This window comes from Psammomys obesus, unplaced genomic scaffold (genome assembly GCF_907164565.1).
Source record: "Psammomys obesus unplaced genomic scaffold, mPsaObe1.curated_primary_1811, whole genome shotgun sequence".
In the NCBI taxonomy this organism is placed as follows: Eukaryota; Metazoa; Chordata; class Mammalia; order Rodentia; family Muridae; genus Psammomys; species Psammomys obesus.
The window spans coordinates 12,668,341-12,692,321 of NW_026587216.1; the positions used below are offsets into that span (position 1 = coordinate 12,668,341).

The 23,981-nt window shown below is 41.0% G+C and overlaps 1 pseudogene; it reads left to right on the forward strand.

Annotated features, from left to right (window-relative positions):
- Positions 1-5,042: 5,042 nt before the first annotated feature.
- On the forward strand, positions 5,043-23,678 carry LOC129673513 (signal-regulatory protein beta-1-like; annotated as a pseudogene).
- The last annotated feature ends 303 nt before the right edge of the window (positions 23,679-23,981 follow it).

Sequence of the window (23,981 nt, forward strand, 5' to 3'; positions counted from 1 at the left end):
ATACTAATATCTATACACCTAAAGAAGTTAAACAAGAAGGAGGACCCAAGTTAAGATCAATCCTTACTTAGAAAGAAAAATAGGATGTACATTGGAAGTAGGAGAAAACGAGAAGCAGGATCGGAGTCTAGCATAAATGGCCTCTGAAAGACTCTACATAGCAGTGTATCAAAGCAGATGCTGAGACTCAAAACCAAACTTTGGGCAGTGTGCAGGGAATCATATGAAAGAAGAGAGAGTTAGTAAGACCTGGAGAGAACAGGAGCTCCACAAGGACCAAATATATCTGGCACAGGGTCTTGTCTGAGACTGATTCTCCAACCAGGGACCATGCATGTTGTTTTTGTTTTTCTCACAGGCAGTAGCTGTCAAATTTGTCCATGGTTAGTCTTTTAACCTTTTGCCTCCCTTTCCTCTTTTTTCTTCCTATTCTTTGTCCTCTCCCTGTCCTCCTCCTCTTTCTACTTCTCTTTTTTCCTTCCTTCTTTTGGAGATTAGGTCTCACTAATTAGGGTCAGAATGCCTTGAGTTTCTGGACTCAGGTGATTCTCCTGTATCAGCTTCCAAAAGTTGGGACCACAGGTGAGTACCACTATGGCTGGCTTCTGATGGTTAAATTTACAAGTCCATTTGGTTAGGTCACAGTGTTTTAGATATTTTTGAATATCTAAAATAAGCTGAATATCTAATAAAATAAGCTGAATATTTTTCTAAAGATTTTTTTTTTTGGTATATGTGGATGAGTTTATCTTAAATAGGTGGAATTTCAGTAAACCAGTTTCACTCTCTGGTATGGTGGGCCTCATTGTAATAGTGATTTACTAAGCCCCAATTGAACAAAGAAAGGTTTCCTACCAGATCTCCCTGAGTAGGGAATTTTTCCTGGCTCTATAGTCAGGTCTTACTGGCTGGCATATCCAACCTCCAAAATCAAGTGAGTCATTTTATTTTCTAAAGAAATCTCAAAATGAATGAATTGTAATAAATTATAATGAATTATTTAAATTAAAAATTAAAGAAGAGAAATTTCCCTTTCCTTCCTATAAATGTTAGGAAAAAAAAAAAAACAACAGTGAGTAATTTATGTAAGGAACAAAGAAACATAAAGAAAACAAATGTATCTCAACAAGGCAGTTATTTTGCAAAAGTGCTGCACCAGAACTCAAACTGTGCTGTAACACACAGAGGTGAAGATGGCTGTGGTCTTTTAGTTCTGATGTAGGTGGTCAGTGCATCCCATCGGAGTGGTGGGAGCTCTTCTTCAAGATCTAAATCAGTTGACTGTTTGCACAAACAAAGGGGAAGCAGAGGGTTCAGCCCCTATGGCTTCTTCCCAAGCTGAGTTCTCTTGATAAAGAAAAAAAAAGATCTGACAGGAATTGTTTCTCTGGTAGCACTGATAATGTGCCTGGCTTTTCCAATTAAAAAAAAAAAAATCCTGTGCTTTACAGAAGCTTTTCAGTTTCATGAGGTCCCATTTATTGATTATTGCTCTTAGAGATTGTGCTGTTGGTGTTCTGTTCAGGAAGTTGTCTCCTGTGCCAATGAGTGCAAGGCTCTTCCCCACTTTTGGTTCTAACAGGCTTAGTGTGTCTGGTTTTATGTTGAGGTCTTTGATCCACTTGGACTTTAATTTTGTGCAGGGTGATAAGTATGGATCTTATTTGTATTTTTTTCTACATGTAGACATCCAGTTAGAGCAGAACTATTTGTTGAAGATGCTATCTTTTTTCCATTGTATGGCTTTGGCATCTTTGTCAAAAATCAGGTGTCCAGGTTTATTTCTGGGTCTACTCTCTGATTCCATAGATCCACCGGCCACAAAAGAAGACAATGCAGCCACTCCTGATAGACTAGTAGGATAGGATCAGAGGGAAGGGGAGGAGTACCTCCCTTATCAGATAGTGGACAGGGAGAGGGACAAGAGTGGGGAAGAGGGAAGGTGGGAAGGAAAGGGGAGAAAGGAGGGAGGTACAAGGGGGACACAAAGTGAATAAACTGTATTTAATAAAAATAAAAATAATTTTTAAAAATCCTGTAAAGAAACAAATGGAAAATTTGTGAATGTTTTGAAGATTTTCAGGCACATTAATTGGGTTAACAAATTGTGTAAAAAAAAAAAAAGTTCAACATGAACAACTTTGCATGGGACTGTAGAATTTTCTTTGAAAAAAAATACTTTTTAAATGACTTACCAAGAGTTAATTGAAAATATTAACTAGAAGGCTTTCAGTGAAGCTCTAGTCTTGAGACATGGGCTGGGAAAAGGTCAAATTTGGAAGGCATTGGCATCAATGTATACCACTAGGAAAGATAGTGATGATGACTTAAGATACAAGGCATTGAGTCTGTAGCTACCTTTTGGCAAGATGGCCAAATAAATTTCCATTCTGACTTTGTATAGTGTATATTATGACATTGAACGAAAACTCATGGCCAGTTCCTAATATGACTCAAACAAGTTTTCTAAATTCTGCATTTCTACATGTCTGAGACTTTCATTTACTTCTAGTACAACAGTGTCATATTCGGCTAGAAGAATTTCACTGTAGCCCCTTCAGTCTTTTCTAGACATCTATGCCCTATACATATGCACAGCTTACCAATAAGGGTAAAGTGATATCTCAAAGTACTCATTGGCTTCATACTTCCTTTAATACACTGTTGGCATGACTTATGACATAGAAATGCAAACATCATGAGGCTAAGTTAACAAGTGATGAAAATAATAATATTCAAATCCATTGAAAGTAAGTAGAAATTTCATTATCCATTGACAGGGTCTTTCATAACCTGTTGACAGGTATGTAGTCCTGGCTGGCCTCATGCTCAGAGAGAATCACCTGTCTCTGTTTCTGAGGGCTGAAACTGCGGGTGTGTACCTCCATTCCTGACTTGTGTTCCTTTCTTATTCAGCCCTGATTCACCTGCCCAGGGCAGCATTGTTCACAGTGAACTAGATCCTCCTTAGTTAGCAATGGAAAAAAAAATGCCCCACAGGTGTACCCATGGGCCAGCATGAAGCAGCAGATTGCTCAACTGTGGTTCTTGTTTTTGATCAGTTCATAGCCAAGCTTAGCTTTCACACCAACAGAAATAACAGAGTAAAGTCTTCTTCATTCTAAATGAGCATGGATAAAATTGGGTCTTGAATGTTTAGCTCTCTTTCTCTTTTTCCTAGGCACACATCTGAGGTTGTTGAGGGCACTTATCCTCTCTCCCTAGTTCCTAGGTGCACACAGCAAGAAATGGAATATTGGCTGTTCCTCGCTGGTTTTTTGGGGGGCAGCCCCATCGTACGATGGCTGAATTAAATACCTCATGCTATTGCATCGATGATTGGTCTCCTGAGTTCTGTTCACCCCCCTCAGAAAGTTAGGGCCCCTAGGGTATTCCCCCTTGGGCCTAACAATGGTCATACTTTCAGTATATTGGAGTAAGTAAATATGTTTCTATAATTAAAATTATAAAGCTATTGAAATGATCTTCTAAAGGTGAAAAAATAAAAAGGAATGGAATATCTTCTCTCTATCCAGAACAGACACTACCATCATTGTGTCTGTGTTCTCCCTATTTCAAGAAGCAGTCTTTTCTATTTCCTTCTCAGTATAGTGATAAACACCTTCATGTTTCATTAAGCATATACTTAACTAAAGGGTTCCCACTGGATCTTCCAAAGAAGTGAAGATAACATGATTGAATACCCTGGCTAAAGCATCATAAATGATCAAAGGCTTATTAGGGTCACAACTTCAAATTAAAGTTTGTTGCAGCAACTTCAAGGTTGAAAGATCTTGAAGCAGGGAGTCACATTACATCCATAGACAGCATCTGAGAGCAATGGAGTGGTGCATGCATGCTAGTACTCAGATGACCGTGTTTATTTTACAGTTCAAGACCCTCTGCTCAGGACATTGTTCTGCCCAAAAATAAGATGCGTTTTCCCAGTTCAACTAACTAAAGACAATCCCTCACAGATATTCCTAGGGGCCCGTTTCTCTGTGCCAAGCTAACAATTAATTCGAATTCTAACATATTTTAATGTGTTTGTATAAATAAAAAGACTAAGTGTCACTTGGACTACACGTTCCAAGATATCAGTAAGAATATCTAAGGCATAATTTCAAGATAAACATAAATTCTTCTTCTAATCATAAATTATAAAGAACAAATCTTTGCTTGTAACTACATACCACACTGGGTATCAATTTCAAAATAAAGAAGATGGACATCAGAAGAAGAAGAAAAAAAAAAAAAAGAAAATAGGAAACAACCTCGGAACCTGCTACAGAGGGCCTCTGAAAGCCAGAAGAAAACAGGAAACAACCTTGAAACCTGCCACAGAGGGCCTCTGAAAGCCTCTGCAGTATAGACTGTCAAAGCAGATGCTGAGCCTGATGGCCAACTGATGGGCAGAATGAATGGAATTTTATGTAAGAAGTGGGAAATAGTAAGAGCTGGAGGGGATGGGAACTCCACAAGCAGAGCAACAGAACAAGATAATTTGAACACAGGGAACTTCCCAGAGACTCATACTCCAACCAAGGAGTATGAGTTATTCGTGGAGATAACCTAGAACTCCTGCACAGATGTAGCCCATGGCAAGTGGGTTACATAGTAATGAGAAGAGGGACTGCCTCTGACATAATCTGATTGGCCTGTTCTTTAATCACCTCCCCCTGAGGGGGGAGCAGCCTTACCAGGCCACAGTAGAGGACAATGCAGCCAATTTTGATGAGAACTGATAGACTAAGATCAGAAAGGAGAGGAGAACCTCCCCTATCAGTGGACTTGGGGAGTGGCATGCATGCAGAAAGGGGAGGGAGGGTGGGATCGGGAGGGGAGGAGGGAGGGGCTTATGGGGGGGTACAAAATGAATAAAATGTAATTAATAAAAAATTTAAAAAAAAATAACCGGTGTGGTTCCTGTTTCCCCACAGCACTGGCATACCCATTATGCACAGGACCTCTTTTCACTGCAGATCAGAAGCTGAGATCTCCTGAGTACACACACTGGCAGAGCAGGCTCCTTGACCCTGGCCATGCTTCCCATGGGCTCCTGGCCACACTCTCCTCACAGTGTCCTGCTGCTGACCCTGCTGCTGGGACTTACAGGTGAGCAAGTCTGAGGAATAGGATCATCTTCCTGCATCTGGGCGCCCCCTGCCATTGAAACTAAAGAACTCCAGTTGTCCACCTGAACTGTCCCAGGAAAGAAGGTCAGAATATTGTCTCAGGTCCTAGAGCCAGAGCTCTGACCATGGCTCTGCATGTCCATAAGCTTTAACAGTGGCATAGAAGCATCCTATTAGATAATGCTTAAAAGTGGAAGTTTCTAATATTTAAGCTGAAGAAAATATTTTCAGCAGAATCCTAATTAAATCACTCTATCTCCTGGGCGCATCAAAGCCACAAAATCACTTCCAATGCAGCTGGTAGGACCACTTGGTTATAAGCTCAGGAATCTCTGCTCACTTCCTGGGATATAGAAGCTGACATGCAGGCCAGTGGCATGGCTCTAGGTAAAATGTGTCCGGCAGTGCTCAGCCACCATTTCTTTTAAGTTAGGTTCTTTATCATCTGACTTCTGTTACCTTTATTATATGATCTCAGTATTCTCGTTTCATGCTCCTTCTTTAAGAGGCTGTTGCTAGGGTTGCCATGAAGGCTGGAGACAAGAGTCAAGGTGTCCATTGAGCTGATTTCTTCCAAAATGCTTCTCCTTTAAATTGCACTGTCTCACTGTCTTCCTGCATGAACTCACTTCAGCCTGTCTCTGTGGATTTTCCCCACCTCCTAAACTAAAAAGAGTCACACTGGACTAAGATCCACCCAAATATCCCCAATTGACCTTAACTCTTTAAAGCTTCTTTACCATATGCAGTGACATTATGGGATTATGGCTTTGATATGTAGAATATAAACGATTCATCAATAACAGGTCTCCACACATTCCTGGTATTATTTTTCCTTTTATTATTATTATTATTATTATTATTATTATTATTATTATTATTTATTACAATTGATTCAATGTGTATCCTGGCTGTTGCTCCCTCCCTCATCTCTTCCCAATCCCATCCTCCCTCCTCTTCTTTCCCTATGTCCCTCCCCTAGTTCACTGATAGGGGAGGTCCTTCTCCCTGTCCCTCTGACCCTAACCAATCTGGTCTCATCAGGACTGGCATCAGCATTGTCTTACTTTCTGGCCTGGCACCCCTCAAGAGGAGGTGATTAGAGAGCCTGTCACTAAGTTCATGCCAGAGATAGTCCAAGCTCCTCTTACTAGAGAATCCATTTAGAGACTGAGTCTATAGGCTACATCTGAGTTGGGGTTTTAGGTCTTCGGTTGGGGTATCATTCTCTTTAGTGCCCCCAGGTGTCAGATTTTTTGGCTCTGTTTGTCATCTTTTGTAGCTCCTGTCCCGTCCAGGTCTTTCTATCCCTGCTGTCTTTCATAAAATTTTATGCATTCTGCCCCAAAGTTTGGCTAACAGTCTCAGCCTCTGCTTTCTTACCAAAATCAGTAGAGTCTTAAAATTTTGTTTCAGTACAGAGAAGGTGTTCAGCAAAAATATTATGCTTTGAGGCTCAAATATATTAAAAATTTACGTGTTAAAATCTTTTCAATAAATAATGGCACTACTTTGAAAGATTGATTATTTAGAAGATAAGATGTAACAGGGTAGAAGGTCATGGAATATAAGGGGGGCATGCCTTTGAGGGCAGCATGTAGCCTACATTCTTGCCACTTTATGTTCTCACCACCATAAGATGGGCAACATTGTTCCATCACACACCATAATCATGACGAGGCTCTGTCTAACCTGAGACCAATGCAACCAATCAACCATCAGGACCTGAACAATGAGCCAGAGGCAATACACAGTCTTTTGAACTTCTGATCTCAGATAGTTTTCAATTCAATAAAATGCTAATTTAGCATGCTATAATTATGTTCAGGTCCATGTCTGTATCTACAGCTAGAATTAGCTGCATGAATTGTTCCCAGCTCCATGAAACTATACAGATCATCCAGTGTATGTAAGCAGCTTCTCTTGAAAATTTCATTCACATGGGGAACTTGGTCTATCTTTTATAGAGAACAGGGGAAATAATAATTAAGAAAAAAGGTGAAATTTATGATATTAAAAAAATGTGTGCAATTATGTCCCTATGTCTAAAGATGTACACATTGAAGATGGGATGGTATGCATGAGCACCAATGAGAAGAAGAAATTCAATAACAAGATACAGAAATAAAAAGATGAAAAGAGAGCATGAACATGGGTCATGTGGCCCAGCATCCTAGAAGGCCTTCACTGAAGGCAGCTGCTTGTGCAAAGGCCATAAGTAGAACTTCCTGCCACACTCATGGACAGCGCTTTCACTCTAGATGAATGGGAACCATTTCAGGCTTGGAGCAGAGACTCACTATGGCCTAACATGGGTTTTGAAGAGATTTTTCTAATGATTGAGCACAGACAGATAGAAGGAGGTTATTGAATGTGAACAAATGAGACAGGGATGCTTGCACAGTACAGTAGCAGGAGAGAAAAAGGAAAAGGTCAGATTTTTTAACATATGCTGAAGTGGAGTCTACAGGATTTCCTGAAATATCAGACTTGATGTGGGAGTACAGATCCTAGGCTTGAGGCCCATGAACCTGGGGGAAGATAGGAACTTCATCTAAATCCACAGATGATGGCAGGGTTTCCTGATTGGGCATGTTCACCCCGAGATTCTCACTTCACTCCAGAAGCCACTCAAGTGGCTGGACAGACAGCTTCAGAATCCCAGTGGGAGGGGCTGGGCTCCAGGTTTTCTTTCGAAGACATTCCTTTTTCTTCTCTAACAATTCAGCTTCTGCCCTGCCATCTTTCGCAGATGCCAAAACTTAAACCACCCAAAGAGTGTGGCACGTGAGTCCTTGCCCTTTGCTCCCTTGGGGAATGTCACCTTTACAATGTATGTTCTTGGATCATTGACTCCTTATATCCTTTTCGTAAAATTCCTTGCCAGGAATTTAATAAATGTGATGTCCTTCAGGAACTTTCACTAGAATTACATTGTTCTTTAAAAGGCACCGAGCTAATTTGTCATCTTACGGTTTTCAGTGTTCTGTTTCAAGATTCATGAATCTGGTGATTTGTCATCTTTGCTACACTGGTGAAAAGCCTTTATGATAAATACCTCTTCCCTAGAAGATTGTCTATTATGCAGTGTTGGTTTTGTTTCCAGTCTGGCACTGTAGTCTGGCACTGTGGTAAAGACCCTCTGTACATTTTAGCTGAAACTAAAACTTTGCCACAGTTCATTACATGGTCATGTCAGAGCTCCGTGAGTGCACATAGGTGAGGATCACAGTGAGTGTACACAGCAGAGGGGATGGGAAGCCCAATGTGTAGGCATCACAACAGTGAGAGTGCTGGCACTAGTAGAATGGTATTTCTTTAGTATATAAAGGGTAGCAAGAAAGTGCCTTTGGCATTGCAACTCTGGGAGAACAGGGGGCCTGAAGCTCCTGTCCATAAAACAGGCAATGGCAAGAGCGACCCTCAGTACAGACAGAAGCAGCAGAAGAACCATTGTGTACATACTATATTATTTGATCAGACCAAGGACATTTCAGCATGCTAAGACAGGGCTTAGTGGAGGCAGAGTGGAGACTGGTACTGCATGTCCACCAGTTCTCAGTCTTTTAGCATTAACACATCCCACAGGGAAGGCCACACAGCATTTGACAAAAAAGATGCAACATACTTGACTCTTATTCTTATGCAACATGCTCTATTCTCCTCTGTGGTGAAACCCTGTTGTCCTGGATTATGACCCACTGGACAGGCTTAAATGTTACTGTCATTGTTGCTCTTCTGGGCGAGTTCTACAACCAGGCTGCAATCCCTGTGCTGCTGTCCTGGGATTTCTATGGACTCAAGGATGAGGATATAACAGACTGTCTGACCTTCCACAACCAAACCAGCATGAAGTCATAAACATCTCACTGGTTCAGATAATGCATAGCTACTGTAGCTTGGGGTCTTGGGGTGAAAGATAGGGCATTGATGGGGTCTTTCCCAAGCCCAGCTGCTGGTCTTCCTAAATTACCTGAAGCCAGTCATGACTGTATGTTGCCAGGACCTATGATCGCACACATCCATGCAAATAGTTTTAGCTGAGAATCTCAAATCTTCTCTGAAAAGGAAATTTCACAGTTGTCAGTATACTTATTTCAGTGTTCTGTGCTCTCATCCCAGACAGACAAGGGTCTAATCACTCCCTTGATGCATTCTTTCCCTCTCCCGAGTGGCTTGCCTCAAAAGTAAAGCTGGCTAAAACATTAGGCAGAGTACAGGAAATCTTATCATAGAAGGGGAGGAAGAATTGAAAGGGCAAGAGAGGTCAAGGTCACCACATGAAGACCTACAAAATCAACTATCCTGAACCCTTAGGGGCTCATAGAGACTGGACCAACAACCATAGAAAAGCCTTGGGACAGATCTAGGCTTCACAAAAATACCTAACAGATGTACAGCGTGGTCCTCATGTGGAACCACCAACAGTGGGAGCAGGGGCTATCCATGACTCTGTTGTCTTCCCACGAATCCCTTCCCCAAAACTGGGATGTCTTGTCCAGCCTCAATAAAAGAAGATGCACCTAATCCTCCTTGATATGCCTAGGCAGGATGATCCTATGTATCAAACTACTTTATAATTATTTTTCTTTTTAATTTAAATTGATTGATGTTTTTCTTTTTCTTTATCTCTCTCCCTCATTCCCTCTCAATCTCACCCTGTCTCTGTCTTCTCCTTCCATGCCCCTACCTCAGTCCACTGATAGGGGAGGTCCTCCTCCTTTCCCTCTAACCCTACCCTATCAGATCTCATCAAGACTGACTGCATTGTCTTCCTCTGTGGCCTGGTAAGTCTGTCCCCACCCCTCAGGGGGAGGTGATCAAAGAGCCAGCCACTGAGTTCATGTCAGAGACTGTCCCTTTTCCCCTTACTCAGTAATTCCACATCAACACTGAGCTGCCATGGGCTACATCTGTTCAGGATTTCTAGATTATCTCCATACATGGCCCTTGGTTGGAGTCTCAGTCTCAAAAAAGACTCCTGGGCTCAGATTTCTTGGTTATGTTGCTGTCCTTGTGGAGCTCCTGTCCCTCCAGGCATTTCTATCTCCCCCTTCTTTCATAAGATTCCCTGCACTCTGCCCAAAATTTGACTATAAATCTCAGCATCTGCTTTGACACACTGCTGGGTAGAGTCTTTCAGAGGCCCTCTGTGGTAGGTTCCTGTCCTGTTCCCTGTTTTCTCCCTCTTCTGAGGTCCATCCTCTCTGAGCATTTTACCCAGGATCCTCCTTATTGCTTAGCTTTTTTAGGTGTACAGATTTTAGTATGTATATCCTATATTACAAGTCCAATATCCACTTATAAGTGAATATATACCATGTGTGTCTTTCTGCTTTGGGGATTCTTTACTCAGGACGATCTTCTCTAGTTCCCACCATTTGCCTGCAAATTTCATGATTTCCTTGTTTTTTTATCACTGAGTAATATTTCATTGTGTAGATGTACTACAACTTCTGTATCCATTCCTCAACTGAGGGACATCTGGGCTATTTCTAGCTTCTGGCTATTAAAATAAAGCTGCTACAAACATGGTTGAGCAGATGTCCTTGCTGTATACTTGAGCGTCTTTTGGATATCTGCCTAGGAGTGGTATCACTGGATCTTGAGGAAGCACTATTCCTAATTGTTGAGAAAGCAGCAGATTGACTTCCAAAGTGGTGGTACCAGTCTACATTGCCATCAGCAATGGAGGAGGGTTCCCATTTCTCCACAACTTCTCCAGCATGTGATGTCATTTGAGTTTTTGATCTTAGCCATTCTGATGGGAATAAGGTGAAATCTCAGGGTCATTTTGATTTTCATATTCCTAATGGCTAAAGATGTTAAGCATTTCTTTGTTTTTCTGCCATTCTATAATCATCTAGAGAGAGTTCTCTGTTTAGCTCTGTACCCCATTTTTAATTGGATTACTTAATTTGTTGCTGTTTAACTTCTTGAGTTCTTTATAAATACTGGATATTAGCCCTCTGTCAGATATAGGGTTGGTGAAGATTCTTTCCCAATCTGTAGGCAGATGTTTTGTTTTGATGACAGTGTCCTTTGCTTTACAAAAGTTTTTCAGTTTCATGAGGTCCCATTTATTGATTGCTGCTCTTAGAGCCTGTGCTGTTGGTGTTCTGTTCAGGAAGTTGTCTCCTGTGCCAATGAGTTCAAGGATCTTCCCAACTTTTTCTTCTAACCGATTTAATGTGTCTGGTTTTATATTGAGGTCTTTGATCCACTTGGGCTTTAGTTTTGTACAGGGTGATAAGTATAGATCTATTTGCATTTTTCTACATGTAGACATCCATTTAGACCAGCACCATTTGTTGAAGATGCTATTTTTTTTTCCATTGTATGGTTTTGGCATCTTTGTCAAAAATCATGTGTCCATAGGTGTGTGGGTTTATTTCTGAATTTTCTATTTGGTTCCATTGATCCATTATTCTGTTTCTATGCCAGTGCCGTACAGTTTTTTTTTTTTTTATTACTGTTGCTCAGTAGTACAGCTTGAGAGCAGAGGTGAAGATGCCTCCAGAAGATCTTTTGTTGTATAGGCTTGTTTTAGCAATTCTGGGTTTCTTGTTATTCCATATGACAAAGTTGAGAATTTTTCTTTCAAAATGTATAAGAATTGTGTTGGTAATTTGATGGGAATTGCTTTGAATCTGTAGATTTTGGTAAGATGGCCATTTTTACTATGCTAATTCTGCCAAGCCATGGGAGATCTTTCCATCTTCTGTTATCTTTTTCTAATTCTTTCTTCAGAGACTTCAAATTTTTTTCATACAAGTCTTTGACTTGCTTGGTTCACACCAAAGTACTTTATGTCCTTTGTGGCTATTGTGAAGGGTGTTGTTTCCCTAATTTCTTTCTCAGCCCTTTTGTCTTTTGTATACAGGAGGGATACTGATTTTTTTGAGTTAATTTTGTATCCAGCCACATGGCTGTAGGTGTTTATCAACTGTAGAATTTCCCTGGTTGAATTTTTAGGGTCACTCTTGTATACTATCATATCTTCTGCAAATAGTGAAACTTTGACTTCTTCCTTTCCAATTTGTATCCCCTTGATCTCCTTCAATTGTCTTATTGCTCTAGCATTAAAACAATTCAAAGAATCAATGAAACCAAGAGCTGGTTCTTTGAGAAATCCAAGTTTTATTTCTTAACTAGGTTACATGTTATTATTTTTTGGTTCTATGTAAGGCATTATTACCCCATCTGATAAACCAAACCCCATCATGAGAATCTTGTAACTAAATGTATACGTAACTATACACTTATGTTCATACCTCATTGGTCTAAAAGAGTCACATAATCACACCCAATATTGTTGTAACAGAAGTTCTATATGCTGTGTGCACAGAAAATGAAAACCAAGCAGATACTGGATGAAACATGAGAATTCTAAACAAAATTAGGGCTTCAATCTAATCTACCACATTCCTGGTGTATCTGTGATTCAGTTTCCTCATCTGTACTGCATTTTTGTGTTAAGAGTCACAAGTGAGGAGAACTGTGATCCTGTGCAGACTGAGTGGTAGTGAGAACAGTATTTGATCACAAACCTGTGGGTTCTCATCAGGATGAGCACTAACTGATGTTTCCTGCAGGAGCAGCTATGCATGAGCTGAAGGTGATTCAGTCTGAGAAATCAGTTTCTGTCCCTGCTGGAGAGTCAGCCACTCTGAACTGCACTGTGACCTCCCTGCTCCCTGTGGGGCAAATAAGGTGGTTCAGGGGTACAGGACAAAGTCGGCATTTTATATACAGTTTCACAGGAGAGCGGTTCCCCAGAGTCACAAATCTCACAGATGCAACAAAGAGAAACATCCTGGACTTTTCCATTCGTATCAGTAACGTCATCCCTGCTGATGCTGGCACCTACTACTGTGTGAAGTTCCAGAAGGACACATCAGAGCTTGGAAAAGGGTTTCAGTCAGGGGGAGGCACCATGTTGTATGTGCTTGGTAAGTACTGCATTGTCCTCCTCATCCCTGATTTCTCCAACAGGTAAAATAAGAGTTCAAGATTCTGTGAACAAGTAAGAACCAAGTGTGGAAGTAAGCCCTCGTGTTCATAGGGTTACTTTCCCTAACTGTGGTCCAAGGAACCTGAAAAGAGGAAGTGACATGCTATTTGCTAGAGGTTAACCTTCTGATGAATGGGGTAAATCCATGCCATTGTCTGCCTGTCTCACAGAGCTTACCTTTCTTAATATGTCCCAGCCAGTGGCTGATAAAATTCCTGACAGCTGACTGCCTGGTCCAGTGATGGTGTCACACCTGTCCTACGGCCTCCAGAGTGTCCTTCTTCACCTGATGAAATCTTCTCTTTCTGCCCTAACAACCTGGGGTCTAGTTGTGTCATGTTCTGTGATAGATATCAACAGAGATGGCACGAAACTGTCAAGCAGGAGCTCTTTACACAAAATGTGTGTCTCCTCCCTCCCAAGACAAAAAGAATATTAATGCAGAAGATGGCAGGGCTAAGGAAGGGTGTGATTTCTTTATTTCCTATATATCTATAGCACACTGAGAATATTCTGGGTATGTCTACATTCTCTGTGGAATCTCTTAGCCCTGGTTTAAGTGTTGGCACCAGGCTACCCTTGGTACTGTCAGAAAACATTTTGTATCAGGGACCAATTCTCCCAGGCACTAAAGGTCTGGGCCAGTGTTAGCTTGCCTCCTAGAGGTAGTTCCATGAGGATTATCAGTCCCCAGCTGAGGTGTCCAAGTGTTCACTTTGAATTTCCTGACAGAAGCCTAAATTCTCCTAAATTGGTCTTGATTTTGGAAATTTTAAAGCATGAAGGACAGCCACACTATCCACACCAATCGTGTTAGTGATGGGAGCTCTGTATGTCTGTGTCCTGTCTATGATCACATAGCCAGTTAGTGCTGAGATGTGGTCTATAATCTTCATCTCATTCCAGGCCTGCTTCTGATTGTCCAAGCAAAAGACACCGTTTTCACTTAGAAGCTTGATGAATAAGAGATGTTGAGTCAGAATTTCTTGAACTCAGCCAACATGTTCATTCACCACCAGCTCCAAGGCTTTGAGATTTTTCTCACTGCAGATTCTATACACAATAGTGATCAGAAACCTATGCAAGTGTCAACCATACTCTTATCCCATATTCTAGGTAAGAACTCTTCCCCTGTGGAAATAAAGCATAATAGTCCAGCCCCCACAGATACTATATTTCAGATCTCAGGCCATGAATGTTTCATTTATTTCAATATTTGGCTAAGCAAACAGTGCCATAGTGGATCAACTCTTAACGCTATCATCTTAGCCATAGGAACATGTTCTCTGGAGAAGGCCTGATGCTTTTGAGGGTGAATTAAATTATAAGGATGTCACTGTTTTTCCACATAGATGTGATGTACCAAGTCTTCTCACAACCCCTCAATAGAGAGAAACAGGGAGAGTGGCTTCCTCCTGAATCCATCCATATCATGAACAAGAACACTGAAGTTCTAGGTAATGCAATGTTTAGGCAACCCTAATCAGTAAGTGACTGAAGTAAGAGAAAATCCGTAAGTTTTTAGTGATACTAGCTTTATTTTCCATATCATTTGCCCTAAGGATACCGTGGATGAAGGATGTACTTGCAAGGAGGGGCATGAAATAGCAATGTGCTATGTATGATGTCTCTGTTTTGCTATTTTCTACTAAGCATGTGTTACATGGGAGAAGTCACCTTTTGTTTTAGAGAAGAAGACCCTGAGGATCATAGAGCTCACCTGACTTGTGCGCAGGTGAGGAAGAGGAAAGGATTGACTACAGCACACTGCCTCACAGACTGACACAGCGTATGTGCTAGTCTTCCTACATATTTTATTCTCTGAGCAGCAGACACTGAGTAGAGCTGCCTCCAGCATCCAGTTAGGGTATATAGAAGCCTGAAGACACTGGAACAAAGGCCTCCTTCTCCCTAGAACTATCTGTAGCAGGCATCTGGCACAGAATTCCTCAGGCTAGATTCTTAGGGAAGTAGAGTGGCAGGGCTGCAATGTGGGGACAGTTGGTTTCTTGTGGGAAACGAAAGTGAAGGCACAGGAAATGGCCTCTGAGATGCAGCTAGAAATTGCAGACAGTGTGTTTGTTTTCAGCATCAGTATCGTCATTTGTGGCATGATGATGACACAGTTCCTTCAGAGAAAAAGCCTGAGCCCTCTGTATATCACCTGATACAGCAGTATGCAGAAAATCCAGTGGCATATCATGGTTTTAAAACCTTGGACAATTCATTGAACATGACCCTTAGTTTCCTCTTCTGTAGAAGGTGGCTCCTGTGCCCGCTTTTCCAGAGTGCTATGACTACCCAGAGAACTGCTGAGAGTCTGGCATCAGGAAGCCTTGGAGTGGCACAATCTTACTCTTTATGGAGTCCTCAGTTTTCTATTTTGTGATGATGACAGCCATGGTCCCTGGTAGGTGTTTCTTCATGAAGGAGAAACCATGCACATATTCTTGGCTGGTGATGTCAGTTAAGATGTTAAGAACATCAGAATTGCATCGGTTTGCAGTAGAGAGGAAAGAATTAAATGCCTGAACATGCATCCCAGCATAGCTATTCTCTGACAAGTGCCCAGGACAAGACCTTCTGCAGGGGCCTCATGATACAGTCTTCCTTCTAACACAGTATGTAAACTGGTTATACTGAAGGAGTGAAGTCATAGAAAAAAACTTAGAAAAACTGCTGACTTCTAGAAAATATTTCACCAATTTGAGCTGTGTTACTAAGGGGTCATGTGATCTTGGTTTTTCACTTTCTCTCTAGGCTTTAGGTGTCAATCAAGTTAGGATGACTTCTGTTGCTCTTCACTTGGCTATTTTTGGAATTCCTTGGAAAATACAAGTAAATCCTACATCCACATTCCTTTAATTGTTCGCTTCTGGGTATTTGCTTCTTCAATATCAAAGACATGCTCTGAGACAAAAGTACATATGTAATCATTCCCTAGATAGAGCTGTTCAGACACCAAGCTGAGACATTACAAACCATCATGCTTCAAAATAGCGGGGCCAAGCCTGCTGTGCTCAACTCTCTAAAGCCAAAGGAATGTGCCAGGGAAGCTTCTCAAGGAGAAGACCAAGGGTCCCTAAGGTTTAACCAAGGCAGAGCTTTGTTAAACTGTAATCCCAGGGCAAATCTTTCCTATATTGCACAGGTTTGCATTAAAACTATTTCTGGGGACATAATTTTCTCTCCTTCACTCAGAACTCTACGTTTTATGACAGTGTACTGACAACAGCACTCTGCTTCTCCCTTCTCATGGTCATCTGCTCTCCATAATTAGCCCCTATGGAGGAAATCCTCCTCCATTGTCCTGTAAAAGCCATTGGCCAACATAGTGAGAGGATCACTAAGAAAGCAGAGGATGTCAGGGTATAGAAGCCTCTGCTCCTTAGGTGGGATTTTCACACTAGTGCTGGCAACAACCCAGAGACAAACCATATTGTCTTTGTATACCTTTTCCTGAACCAAAATGGTGAAAAAGAATGAGTGATCCTAAAACTTGTAACAAGGGTAGTGATAAGTAGGATTTGTACATACATACTTAGACATGGAATTCTATCATCATTTTATTCTTTCTAAGGTGAGTTTTTTTTTAATCTAGATTTTTATGAGAAGGTATTAGGAAAACTATCAGCTCAAATACCAGTCCAAGACCAAGTTCTCATCATAAAGGACACAGGGAAGTAAGAGATAAAGGAAGAGGATAAAGGTTAAAGAGTAGGGGAATGAAACAAAGGAAAGGGGAGGAAGAGTTAAAAGTCCTAAAGAGCAAAGGACTGCCTCTGGATAGAGATGAGAAAGACCTGGTTCAGAGGTAAATGGCAGTTTATAAATGCCAAAAGGGAGAAAGCCTGTGCTTCGATGAAGTGGTCAAATTTAATTGGGTATGTGAATTAGGTGAACTAAAGGGTGTTTTTGAGTGATGGACTTCAATACTTGGACCTTGGTAGTCAGCTTCAGGAGGAGAAATTGGCTAGGTTTAGGAATGTAATTTAAGGTACTTAGCAAGGCAAAGTGAGTGGGGGAGAAGGGCAAGGCCTGCCAGAGCCACAATTGTCATGCTCAAGCTGGCCAAAGTTCCTTCAAAGGGGACATTGATGTACATTAGATAAGGATTGGGATTTAAATTAATCAGCTGTTGTGTGTTAGAATAACTGTGCACTTAAGACTGTGTAACTTCTCAGCCTTCATGCACTCTGATGTTAATCCTACCAAAGCTTCAGTCACTGGAATCTGCACAGTGAAAGAATGCCTGGAAATTCCAAATAAATGATGGCTTGCTCTGGCCCCCTCAAAGCCATAGTGTCATCAGGTTTGTTAGAGTTTAGATAGTTTGACTTCACATAACACTTGTTCATATTCCTGGTAGGATGGCCGTTTGAGAAGGAATTACACATGTACAAAACAAATGTGTATGATATTTGTCATTCTTTGCTCATAAGACAGTTCATATGGGAACTTCAACACAAGACATCTACAGTGCATAATGCATTCATCCCAACAGTCCACACACACGCATGCCTATACGGCCAGAAAATATTTCTCTCTGTGTAACAGCTTGCATCTGTGTCCCCTGAGATGAACCATTAGGAAATGAACCACCTCTGGCTTCATCCTCGAAAGGTAATCTGTGTTTGACTTAAGAATAGGTCCACCTGGAGCCCACGTATGGAGATACAGACTCTTGGGCTCTCAGTTTGAAATTCAGGACTTGGTACACATTAGACATAATGGCATATAGGTACAAAGAAAGAAAAAAACTGAATCAGGAAGGGTTCTTGCTTTGTGCCACTTCTAGGATGTATTTTATTTTCTCAGTTATAATAGATGTAAATCTAGAAACATTTCCTGTTGGTTGTCTAGGTTTCATGAGGAGGCCAGCAGGAATATATGATGTAAAATATAAAATACTTTCATAATTGCCTTTCTTGACCAAGCCTAGAACTTTAACAGCTCTGGCTCTTCCTCCTTTTTTCCTGGACATCTGTGTTAAACTGTGCAGACACAGAACAAGGGATACCACAGGAGAACTAGGACAAAAAAAAAAAAACAAACAAAAAACAAAAACAAAAACAGGAAAAACCATTGAGGATGATGAGCACTTACTGTCTGTTGCTATGACACAAGTATTACATGGGGAAAGAGCAGGTCTTTAATATGGCTGAAACTGTGGTATTGATCCCAAGCACCACAGTAAACCATGATGGTGGTGATATTATCTAGGATGGTTCTTCACAATGTTATGTCCTCAGTGGTTGCCATCACAGTCTCATCCTTGTCTACATGCTCCTTTATAGTAAAGCCATCTCCTCCTGTGGTCTCACGACCTACAGCCCGAGGCTCACCTCAGCAGACAGTGACCTTCACATGCAACTCTCACGGATTCTCCCCTGGGAATATCATATTGAAGTGGTTCAAAAGTGGAAAAGAGCTCTCTTACTTTGAAAATGCTGTGGATCCCAAAGGAGACAGCATCTTCTACAATGTCTCCAGCACAGCCCAAGTGGTGCTGGGACCTGGGGATGTTCATTCTCAGATCATCTGTGAGGTGGTCCATGTCACCTTGCAAGGAAGTCCTCTCCGTGGGACTGCCAATTTGTCTGACATCATCTGAGGTAGGTGTCTCTGAACCACAGCTCAAGCTCATATCTGGTTAGAATGGTTTGTCCACAGTTCCCAGCAAGTATTCATGTGTACCACACAGGAGAGATAAAAGACTATCATCAGCTCATGAAGGAAATTGCATTTATTTTAACAGAAGAAATGAAAACTGTACTAATTATGAGCCCCACAGCTCATGCACAGCATTTTCAGGCATTTATTTCTGTCCTAGTATACACTGGAGTTTTTCTTATTAATTTCACTTATTAGGATCCACACACATCACTGCCTGAGCTCCTGTGTGTTAGGAGCTGTGCTTAGTGGTGCCTCTACTCTGGAACAAACACTCCTGTCCCATGATGCATTTGTAATGGGGGTAGGTCCTCAGGACTCCAGACTCTTTCCTCATCTGCCTCAGCTTCTGCTTGCGCTTTTTCAGTTCCACCCTACCTGGAGGTCAGCCAGCATCCAACAGTGGTATTGAATCTGATAAATGTCATCTGTCAAGTGAAGAACTTCTATCCTTTGAGCCTCCAGTTGACCTGGATAAAGACTGGAAATATGTCTCAGACAGAAGTGGCTTCTACACTCACAGTAAACAAGGACGGAACCTACACACGGACCAGCTGGCTCTTGGTGAACACACATGCCCATGAGGAGGACATGGTACTCACATGCCAGGTTGAGCATGATGGACAGCCAGCAGTCAGGAAATCCCATACTGTGGTGGTCAGTGCACATCAGAGGGAGCAAGGTACTGGCATCATGTCTGGTGAGGTCTCCACCTCTCCTCTTTGACTGTGTAAAATATGGCCAAGTAGATAAAATTTCTGATGAGAAATATCACAAGATTATGTGTTGTTGTGTCCCACTTAAAATCTGTTTTTAACTCTAGCAGCTGAGATTGTTATCTTGAAGGCATTTAGGACTGTGTTAGTTGCTTCTGCATAGCTGCACACAAATAACTTAGGTCAGGAACAACTATATTTCCCAACAATGATCTTATAAGGACTGTATTTTGAGCTTTTCCAAATCACTTTTATAGGCTTTTCTGTGCTCCAAACTTGGGTTTTATTTCATCCTTAAATCCTCATCAGCTTTTCTTGATAAAGTCTTTAGACCTCAAGAAATCTATCCGAATGTGTTAAAATGATGAATTCAATTTCCCTCAAAGTTTATAAAAACACATTAGTCATCTGATCTTGGGCATATTGTTGAATGTGGTTTGTTTTGGAGGTTTATTTTTATCCATTTTTATCTGTGTTTTCAAACAGCTGCTATACAAATTCTCAAAGTGTTTTATTGTTCTTTTTAGTCTAGGGTCTATGGTGATATTCTTGTCTCTGTGGATGTGGAAAACTTGTTATTTCTCTTATATTCATCAGTCATTAGAGAGATATTGTGCACAAATGGTGGGAAAGAGAGTTCAGAGAAACTGTAGCACAGCCTCTGAAAAAGGATAGGAAAAAAAGAAAAAGAAAAAATGTTTTTCATGGTCAGGCCTCAGATGTAACTGAACTTCACTGCAGCCCAGTTAGCAGGAACAAAGCTGGGGACAAAGTTCGAGGAAGGAAAAGAGTAGTATCGCATTAAAGGAATATTTATTCCACCTAATTATCTGGCATGACCTAAAGTTAAGGTGCCTTCCTAGGACTTAAACGAGAGATTTTATTCTCTTGATGTGAAGTTTAGTGCTTGAGCCTTTATTGTTCTCCTAAGGATATAATTTTCTTCTGTTTTCTCCTGGTTTATTTTGGTTTTGTTGGTTTCTTTGAAGTGGGAGGCAATCCATTTCAATACTAGATGCAAAAATATTTACCTTTCTGTGTATAACCATTGTCTGCTGGTTTAAGGTAAACAGTTACACCCCTGGGCCTCTGACCTCTCTCTTGTGCTGGGATCTCCAATTTCAGGCAGTCCATTAATTGAATTTCAAATTATTCAGTTTGATAGTGCTCTTCAGACTACTCTCGTATATTAAAATTCCAAGGAAGTAAGTACACTCTAAAATGGATGAAGAAAGGCAGGCCATTCTGTAGTATTGAGGATATCAGCACAATTGTGAAACAGCTGATTTAGGCAAGAAAAACATGTGATCACAGTGTTGGTCCAATAAAAGACATCATAAGTACTCAGAGAGCTGGAGGATGAGATGGCCATTAATAATTATTTCAGATGGAAGAGATGAAAGGAGGCAATATAATTCCTATCTCAAATCAGCCTTATAAAGTTGGGTGTCTGCTTATTCCTAAGGCTCCCACAAGAGCATTTTATTCTCATTTGCGTGTAATTTCTGGCAATGTTATAGTTTCATTTCTATTGCTGTGATAAAATATCCTGACCAAAGAAACATAAGGGATAAAGCTTTTGAGTAGCTTACAATTCCAACTTACCTAAAGAAAACCAGGCAGAAACTCAAGCATCATATCCACAGTCAAGAGCAGAGAAAAAAACTGCACCTATAATTTCTGTTTGCCGCCTGATGCTCAACTGGCTTTCTTTGCTGACCTTACACAGTGTGGGGCCCTGGGTTTAATGAAGTGATGCCACGTACATTCAGAGTGGTGCTGCCATCTCAATTAGCAATTAAGACAATCCTCCACAGACCCATCAACAGTTCAACTCAACTTAACAATGTCCTTAACTGCAATGCTCTTGCTAGGCAATTCTAGCTTGTCACAAGATGTCATTGACAACTAACCACCATACAGTGTAAGAAATCACACTTTTTTAACATATTTTTTCATTCTTAATATTTTTAATATAAATTACAGGTTATTTACTTTGTGTCCCAGCTATAGCCCCCTCTCATTCCCTCCTAATCCTATCCTCCCTCCCTCCCTCATCTCCTCCCTACTCCTCTCTAAGTCCCCTGATAGGGGAGGTCCTCCTTCCCTTCCATCTGACCCTAGTTTATCAGGTCTCATCAGGACTGGCTGCAATTTCCTCCTCTGTGGCCTAGCAAGGCTGTTCCTTCCTGGGTGGGGGAGAATCACAGAGTCCATCCAGTGTCTTCATGTCAGAGACAGTCTCTGTCCCCCTTACTAGGGAAACCCACTTGGATGCTGAGCTGCCATGTGTTAAGTCTGAGCAGAGGTTCTAGGTTATATCCATGCATGGTACTTGGTAGGAGGATTAGTCTCAGAAAAGACCCCTGTGCCCAGATATATTTGGTTCTTATGGTGCTCCTGTCCTCTCCAGGTCTTACTAACTCCTTCTTCTATCATATGAACTCTGCCCAAGGTTTGGTTATGAGTCTCAGCATCTGCTTTGATACATTGCTAGGTAGAGTCTTTCAGAGGCCCTCTGTGGTAGGCTCCTGTCCTTTTAGATCCTCTTGTTTCCATATCCCAAGTGTTAGGATTATAGGATGGGCTATCAATTATCTGTGTTGTTAGTGTGGTTGTGCTGGAGAGTGAATCTAGGGCCTCTAATATGTTGGGCAGACACCACACTCAGTAAACTATACACTCAGCCTGTTTCTATTCTTAAAAAAATAATTTCAATCTTTGATTAATTGCAAACTAAAACTAGCTCTTCCTGAATGATAGAAATATTTCAATGGCATCTGTGCTGGGTTAGACATGTGCTACAAGATGGTCGAGGCACCAGGCCATATAATGTTGTCTCATAAATTCTTATCCATAACATTTTCTCCATTTATCTGCATATTTTCCAGCAAGTGGTTTCATCTGGCTGTTTGTCACTTTACCGCTTCATTCCCTAGAATCTAGAATTTTTTAGGGTGACTTTTATCTAAACAAGGAAGAGTGTCATTTCTCTTACTCACAATTTTTCTCTTTTATGTGCATTTCCTGTTTACAGCTATTCCTGGGTTGTTGAGAGACTGATCCTGTCTGTGAAGGACACTGTCTCAGGGATCATCCTAAACAGCAGCAGTGAGGAACATCTCTTGATCCCACTAACCTTGTAACCCCTCCATAGTGTAGTTATCCCTGCAAAGTAGGAATAACAATCCCTGACACTCTGGAGTCTTAAAATCAGGCATTTAACAGTTGACAAAAAAACTATTTTTTCCTCAACGAGGATACAAAATAGTTCATTCTGGATCCAAATAGTAGTGACCTTTTCTGAAGAACACAGGTTCCAGAAACCTAAAAGTCCTCTGTGGAATTTTATTAAATTGTTGTAATAACAGAAAAAAGAAAGTTGTAAATCAAGACACTTAAAATCCCTTGTTTGGAACATGGAAGAGGTGTGTTAAGAGCAGGGAAACATCTCAGAGACTATCAGATGACAACCAGCATTTATGTTGGCTGAAACTCCATCTGCTAAGTTAACACATTCCAAAGAAAATGGACTCTACTAGTACATTCCACATGATTCACCAAATTGTCACAGGACTGTTAGTCAGGCACAAAGGAAGGCAATATAAGGTTATTAAGGCTAAATGTGATCCAAGATAATTTGGCTCTGGCCTGCAATATGACAAATTCTCACTCACTGAGGTTCTAAACAGTTAATTGTTCTTGTAGAAGGTTCATTTTGAATGGTCATCTCCTTTGTGAGAACTTTTGTTCATAAAACCAAGTGCCATGTGACACTGACCACAAATTCTTACATACTTTTTCTTAGAAGGACAAGTTGGAGACATGAGCTATGGCCAGTTGAGAAATAGATGCCTCATTACCATGTCTTTCACTTTGAACTTCTGCTTTCAACTGGTAGAGAAAACACATTCAAAATCCTGAGAGCTTTGATGTGCTTAGAGGTCCACAGATGAGACAAGAGAAGACCAGTGATGATGAGTTCCTTGTGACCTTTCTAATGGTTCCTTCTACTTTTTTATTTCAGAATTGAAGTCTTCAGATTCTGCTAAAGTCCTTGTAGCTGTACTCTTTGGACCCAAACTGCTGCTGGTAATTGGGGTCTTTTCCGTGTACGGGTACAAGAAGCAGAAGGCCTGACTGTAAGTTAGAAGGGATGCATATGTATTCCTTAACTTTCTCTTTCTGTGATAAAACTTTATGACTACAACACCTTGTAGAAGGAAATATTCATTTGGCCGTTTACTGTTCCAGAGGCAAATGAGTCCCTCACGCTGGGGAGGAATGGCAGCCAGGACAGATGTTAAGTGCTCACATTCTTAGAGAAAAGCATGAAAGAGGTTGAACAAACTGCAAGTGGCAAAAAGCTTTTAATCCTGAGGCTCACGTTCATTGACATACTTTCTCTAGCAAGGCTATTCCACCTAACTCTTCCTACGCAGT